Raw genomic sequence first — 6,872 nt, 5'->3', positions numbered from 1 at the left:
AACAGGGCCATGGAGCTGGCTGGGGTGACCCCACATAAGAAGCCTTGGCTGGTCCCAGGGTTTGGAGAGGCCATATGTGCAGGGCAGTCTTAGAGCTTAATCTGGCCAAATTCCAGTAAAAAGGAAAAAAAAAATCCTGCTTCCCCATCACCAAACACTAAATAAGCAGACAGCAAGACAGGCCCAATCTACTGGCCTCCCCACCTCCTCCCAAACTCAAGAGCTCGCTCCCTAACTGTCTGCTGCCTCCTCCAGCCAGCGCCCATGGGCATTTCTGACCAAACTCACATTCTGCCTTCTTCAGCCTGAAATCTGGCTTACCTATTCTCTCTCTTTTTTTTTTTTTTTTTTTGTTTTTTGAGACAGAGTCTCGCTCTTTCGCCCAGGCCGGACTGCAGTGGAGCAATCTCGGCTCACTGCAAGCTCCGCCTCCCGGGTTCACCCCATTCTCTTGCCTCAGCCTCTTGAGTAGCTGGGACTACAGGCGCCCACCACCTTGCCCAGCTAATTTTTTGTATTTTTAGTAGAGACGGAGTTTCGCTGTGTTAGCCAGGATGGTCTCGATCTCCTGACCTCGTGATCCGCCCGCCTCGGCCTCCCAAAGTGCTGGGATTATAGGCGTGAGCCACTGCGCCCGGCCATGGCTCACCTATTCTCAAGACATCTTCCTCCCCACTCTCAGACTCTCCCCCTATCTCGGGCCTCTTTTACCTCCAAAATCTTTCTCCAGCCCTGCCAGGGTCCAAAATCAAGCATCAGCGCTCTTCCCCGCCCGACTTCCACCCTCCCTCACTCCCCTCAACCCGATTCTAACAGACACCCAAACAGGAGAACACAGTGTGAGATGATATCACAGGTCAAATACACATACACACACACACACACAGACACACACAGACACACACACACAAACACACACAGACACACACACATAAGCACACACAGACACACACACACAGACACACACACACACACACACACATTTCCTGTTGTCCTGTGACCCTCCCACTCCAGTCCCTGACTCAGGACACAGTAGAACAAAAGAACTCACGATGCCGGTTTCAGTGTCATAAACAATAGATATGGGCCGGCACAGTGGCTCACGCCTGTAATCTCGGCACTTTGGGAGTCCGAGGCGGGTGGATGGCTTGAGGACAGGAGTTCCAGACCAACCTAGGCAGCATGGCCAAACTCCGTCTCTACAAAAAATACAAAGATTAGCCAGGTGTGGTGACATGTACCTTTGGTCCCAGATACTTGGGAGGCTGAGTGGGGAGGATTACCTGAGCGCTGAAGGTTGAGGCTGCAGTGAGCCATGATCACACCACTGCACTCCAGCCTGGGAGACAGAGTGAGATGCTGTCTAAAAAACAGAACAAAACAAAAACTCCCCCAAACCCAAACCCAAAAAGATTTGGAAGAATAAATGCTCAGATATTGAGCCAGTCACCTTACCACTGCCCACCAAGGTGATTATGAAAGGATGAGGAAAGGAGAAGAGAGGAACAGCAGAGGTTGTAGAAAGGAGCAGAGGAGTTGGGGTGTCCCCAGGAAGAGCCCATGTCCCAGCCCCCACCACCTCACTGCCAATGAGAGTCCTCACACCAAATGTCAAAAACCCTGGACCATCTTGGGGGTGGCCAACAGTGAATCCCAAAGACCAAGTCAGGGGCATAGAACAACTTTTTCCAGGGTCAATACAACAGGGACCTCTCACAAGCAAGTGTCCTGCCTTAAACAATTGCCCAAATACAGTTAGTGGGGATTCAAAGCAAACACTACAAAAGAAATATATATTTCAGAGTGGAAAATAAAATGAAATAAAATGGCCAACAGAAAAATTAAATGGCATGAGAGGAGAAGGGACCAAGAGAAGGGGCAACAAGGATGCAATTGGTCAGGCACGCTTTGAGGGACTTTGAATTGACTATTTAGCCAACAGCCTTATTTCCTGGATCACCTGATATGGAGGGGAGGAGGCAAAGGGGACAGTCACCTGTCCGCAAGAGCCAAAATGGTGCTGGCCAGTCTCTAATGTGGGGCACAGTGAAGGTCTCCTCCCCAGATTTCCCCAGCTTGGGCGAGCTTGGCTGCCAAAGGGGGATCAGCAGGTATACCAGCAACATGCCAGCTGGAATAGTGGGTCCCACACAAGGCAGTGCTGCTATGGCTGCTCGCCCATCTGCTTGGCTGCACTGGTTGCCAGGAAAGACAGTGGCTCTTTTTTTTTTTTTTTTTTTTTTTTTTTTTGAGACGGAGTCTCATTCTGTTGCCCAGGCTAAAGTGCAGTGGCGCAATCTCGGCTCACTGCAACCTCCACCTCTTGGGTTCAAGCGATTCTCCTGCCTCAGCCTCCTGAGTAGCTGGGATTATAGGTGTGCACCGCCATGTCAGGATAATTTTTGTATTTTTAGTAAAGATGGGGTTTCACTGTGTTGGCCAGGCTGATCTCAAACTCCTGACCTCAGGTGATCCACTGGCCTTGGCCTCCCAAAGTGCTGGGATTACAGGAGTGAGCCACTGTGCCCAGCCAAGACAGTGGCTCTTAAAAATGAACCTTTGGGCTAGTGCTACACCTCTGCAGTGTTAGAAACTCTGCAACTTTGATTGCTTGTAGCACTGATCACCTGCTGTCTCTTGCTGATCACCGTCTTGACATCTCTCGCCACCTCTCTCCAACTGCCACCTCCTGCCATCTCTCTGCTGTCTCACTGTCTTGCCAGTTGCTCTCACCACTTCTCTCTAATTGCTATCTATTGCTGTCTTTCTGTTCTGTCTCACCATCCCGCCAATTGCTGACCACCAATTGCCAATTTTCTCGTCTTTACTGTCTTGCTGCCTGTCTGCTAATTGCCAGTTGCTGCCATCTCTGCTGTCTTTGTGGTCTTCATGGTCACCAGGGGATGCAGAACAGATGAACCCCAAAATTGGGGCTTAGCCTGGGAGAGTTCTTGGCTTCACACAGGAAGGAATTCAAGAGGAAGACAGTGGTATTAGAGAGCAGTTTTTTAATTGAATGGTACTGCTCTTTGTGGAGCAGGGATAACTCATAGGCAGTGCACCTGCAGCAGGCAACCTATGGGCTCTTGGCAACTGTATTTATATTCGCTTATACTCATTTTTAATTATATGTAAATAGAAGGGTGAGTTAATGCAAATTGATGGCGGGGTTATTTAGAACCTTTTAGGAAAGGGGTGGTGACTTGTGGGTCATTGGTGTGGAAAGGGGTGGTGACTTCTGGGTCACTGGTGTGGAAAGGGGTGGTGACTTCTGGGTCATTGCCATGGCATTTGTAAACTGTTATGATGCTGGTGGGAGTGTCTTATGCTAAGGAACAATGAGGGCAGCTAGGGATTGCTTTTGTCACCATCTGCTGATTCTTTCCAAACAAGACCTGCTGGTCTCCTCTCTCAATTTTAACACTATTAATTCTCTGATTTCATGTGTATGGGATGTCTTTCCATTTGTTTGTGTCCTCTTCAATTTCTTTCATCAGTGTTTTGTAGTTTTCATTGTAGAGATAGTTCACCTTCTTGGTTAGATTTATTCCTAGACTTTTTTTTTTTTTTTTTTTTTTTTGCAGCAAGATAAATGGGCTTCTTCATTTCTTTCTGAGCTAGCTCATTATTGGTATGTAGAAATGCTATTGATTTTTGTATGTCGATTTTGTATCCTGCAACTTTACTGAATTTATTATTAATTATAGGAGTTTTTGGTGGAGTCTTTAGGTTTTCCTAAATATATGATCATATCATCAGCAAGGAGGGATAGTTTGACTTTGTCTTTTTCAATTTGGATGCCACTCATTTCTTTTTCTTGCCTGATTGCTCTGGCTAGGATTTCCATCACTGTATTGAATAGGGGTGATAAAAGTGGGCATTCTTGTCTTATTCCAGATCTTAGAGAAAAGACTTTCAGATTTTCCCCATTCAATGTGATGTTAGCTGTGGGTTTGTTATATCAATAAATTGTTATGAAGTAAGTTCTTTCTTTTTTTTTTTTTTGAGATGGAGTCTCACTGTCACCCAGGCTGGAGTGCAGTGGCACGACCTTGGCTCACTGCAGGCTCTGCCCCCCAGGGTTCACGCCATTTTCCTGCCTCAGCCTCCCGAGTAGCTGGGACTATAGGCGCCCGCCACCTCGCCCGGCTAATTTTTTTGTATTTTTAGTGGAGACGGGGTTTCACCGTGTTAGCCAGGATGGTCTCGATCTCCTGACCTCGTGATCTTCCCACCTTGGCCTCCCAAAGTGCTGGGATTACAGGCGTGAGCCACCGTTCCCGGCCGAAGTAAGTTCTTTCTATTCCTAGTTTGTTTAGAGGTTTTATCATGAAAGGATATGGAATTTTATTAAATGCAATTTAATAATTGTTTCAATTGAGATAATCATATGGTTTTTGTCTGTGTCTCCTGGGCTCAAGTGATCCTCTTGCATCAGCCTCTTGAGTAGCTAGAACTACAGGCGTATGGCACCACACATGGCTAATATTTTATTTTATTTTTGTAGAGATGGGGTCTTCCTACATTGCCCAGGCCATTCTCAAATTCCTGCCTCAAGTTATCCTCCTGTCTCAGCCTCCCGAAGTGCTGGGATTACAGGTGTGAGCCATTGAATTTCTGTATACCATTTAGAATCAGCTTGTCAATTTCTACCAATCCAGTCTGCTGAGATTTTGATTGGTATTCTTGTTTGAATCTATAAAACTGAATCTCACTCTCAAAATGAGAAAGGCTTCTTGGAAGCAGTACATATTTTAATCAAAAGTCTAGAATATACCATTATTAACTGTTGCCATGGAGCAATGTGATATAATCTGAACAACTGTTAAAATCAAACCCTTAATTCCAAAAAATGAAAGATAAGCTGTGGTGAGAATGTGAAGAAATTGGAGCCCTAGTGCCTTGCTGGTGGGCATGCAAGAAGGTACAGCCACTGTGGAAAACAGCCTGGCAATTCTTCAAAAAGTTAAACACAGAACTATCCTATGATCAAGCAATTCCAATTCTAAGTATATATCCAAAAGAACTGCGTCGGGAGCGGTGGCCCACACTTGTAATCCCAGCACTTTGGGAGGCCGAGGCGGTGGATCACGAGGTCAGGAGTTCAAGACGAGCCTGACCAACATGATGAAACCTTGTCTCTAGTAAAAATACAAAAATTAGCCCAGCGTGGTGGTGCGCGCCTGTAATCCCAGCTCCTCAGGAGGCTGAGGCAGGAGAATCACTTGCACTGGGGAGATGGAGGTTGCAGTGAGCCGAGATCGTGCCATTGCACTCCAGCCTGGGCCACAGAGCGAGACTCCATCTCAAAAACAAAACAAAACAAAACAAACAAACAAAACAAAACAAAACCTGACGGCAAGGACTTCAACAGATATTTGTACACCAATGTTGATAGCAACATTATTTACAATAGCCAAAATGTGGAAACAATTCAAATGTCTATCCACAGATGAATGGAGAAACGCGATGCAGTGTATACATACAATAGAATATTCTGTGGCAATCTGAAGGAGTGAAATTTTGGCATATGCTACAGCATGGATCAACCTATGTCACATTATGCCAAGTGACATAAGCCAGACACAGAGGGATACATATTGTGTGATTTTTACTTATATGAAGTACCTAGAATAGGCAAATTCATAAAAACAAAAAGTAGAATAGAGATTACCAGGGGCTGAGGGGAGGGGAATGGGAAGTTTTGCTTAATGGATACAGAATTTATGTTGGGGACAATGAAAAAATGCCAGAGATGGAAAATGGTGTTAGTTACATGACATTGTAGATGTACTGAATGGCAGTGAATTGCACACTTAAAATCAGCAAGACAGGCCAGGTATGGTGGCTCATGCCTGTCTCAAAGGAATTTCTCCTTTCAGTTCTGTCAGTTTTTGCTTCATGCATTTTGAATTATTGAATGCATACTGTTATGACTTTGATGTTTTCTTAATGAAATAACTCCTTTATAAAGATAAAATGTCTCTTTTAATTCTCAGTACTATTCTTTGTTTCTCATATGGCTCTCACCCATCAAATCAAATGACTGATGTATCTCCAGGTCATCCTGTCCTTGCCCTCCAGCTCCACCTTGGATGGGAGTCTACATCTCAAAAGTTCCTGAGATTATGTTCCCTACCGCCCTAAGCATGATGGATCTGAAATCAGAGATTAAGTTTAGTTATGGAGAAAATAAAGAAATAAAGAAAGTAAAGGTTCTCTGCTTTGTTGTGTTATGACTACTGGCTGGAGGCTGCGTGCTCCTTAATGTCACAGACAAGTGCTACTCTGTTCCTCCCATGCTCCCTGCATGCCAGCTGGTCCCACAGTGTCTCTTTCTTTCTTGACTTCCTTTTTTTTTGTGTGAGGCAGGGTCTCACTCTGTCACCCAAGCTGGAGTGCAGTGGCACGATCTTGGCTCACTGCAACCTCTGCCTCCCCAGTTCAAGTGATTCTCCTGCCTCAGCCCCCTGAGTAGCTGGGATTACAGGCATGTGCCATCACGCCCAGCTATTTTTGTATTTTTAGTAGAGATGGGGTTTCACCATGTTGCCCAGGCTGGTCTTGAACTCCTGACCTCAAGTAATCTGCCTGCCTCAGCCTCCCAAAGCACTGGAATTATAGGTGTGGGCCACCACGCCCAGCCACATGTGGCATTTTAATTCGGCGGGAAAGGGTGGAATTATGTAATGAGAGGCGCTGCAGTCAGCTCACTCCCCATCTGGAAGAAAGTGCACCTGGGCCTGTCTCTTACACTAGCCCACAAAACAAATTCCAGAAGAGATTTATTAAATGAAAAAAAAAAAAACAAACCATAATATGAATCTTGTAAAAAAATGTAAAATATGAGAAGACCTTCTCAACCAAGACTG

The sequence above is a fragment of the Pongo pygmaeus genome, chromosome 9 (genome assembly GCF_028885625.2).
Source record: "Pongo pygmaeus isolate AG05252 chromosome 9, NHGRI_mPonPyg2-v2.0_pri, whole genome shotgun sequence".
In the NCBI taxonomy this organism is placed as follows: domain Eukaryota; kingdom Metazoa; phylum Chordata; class Mammalia; order Primates; family Hominidae; genus Pongo; species Pongo pygmaeus.
This window is presented reverse-complemented; position numbering follows the sequence as displayed.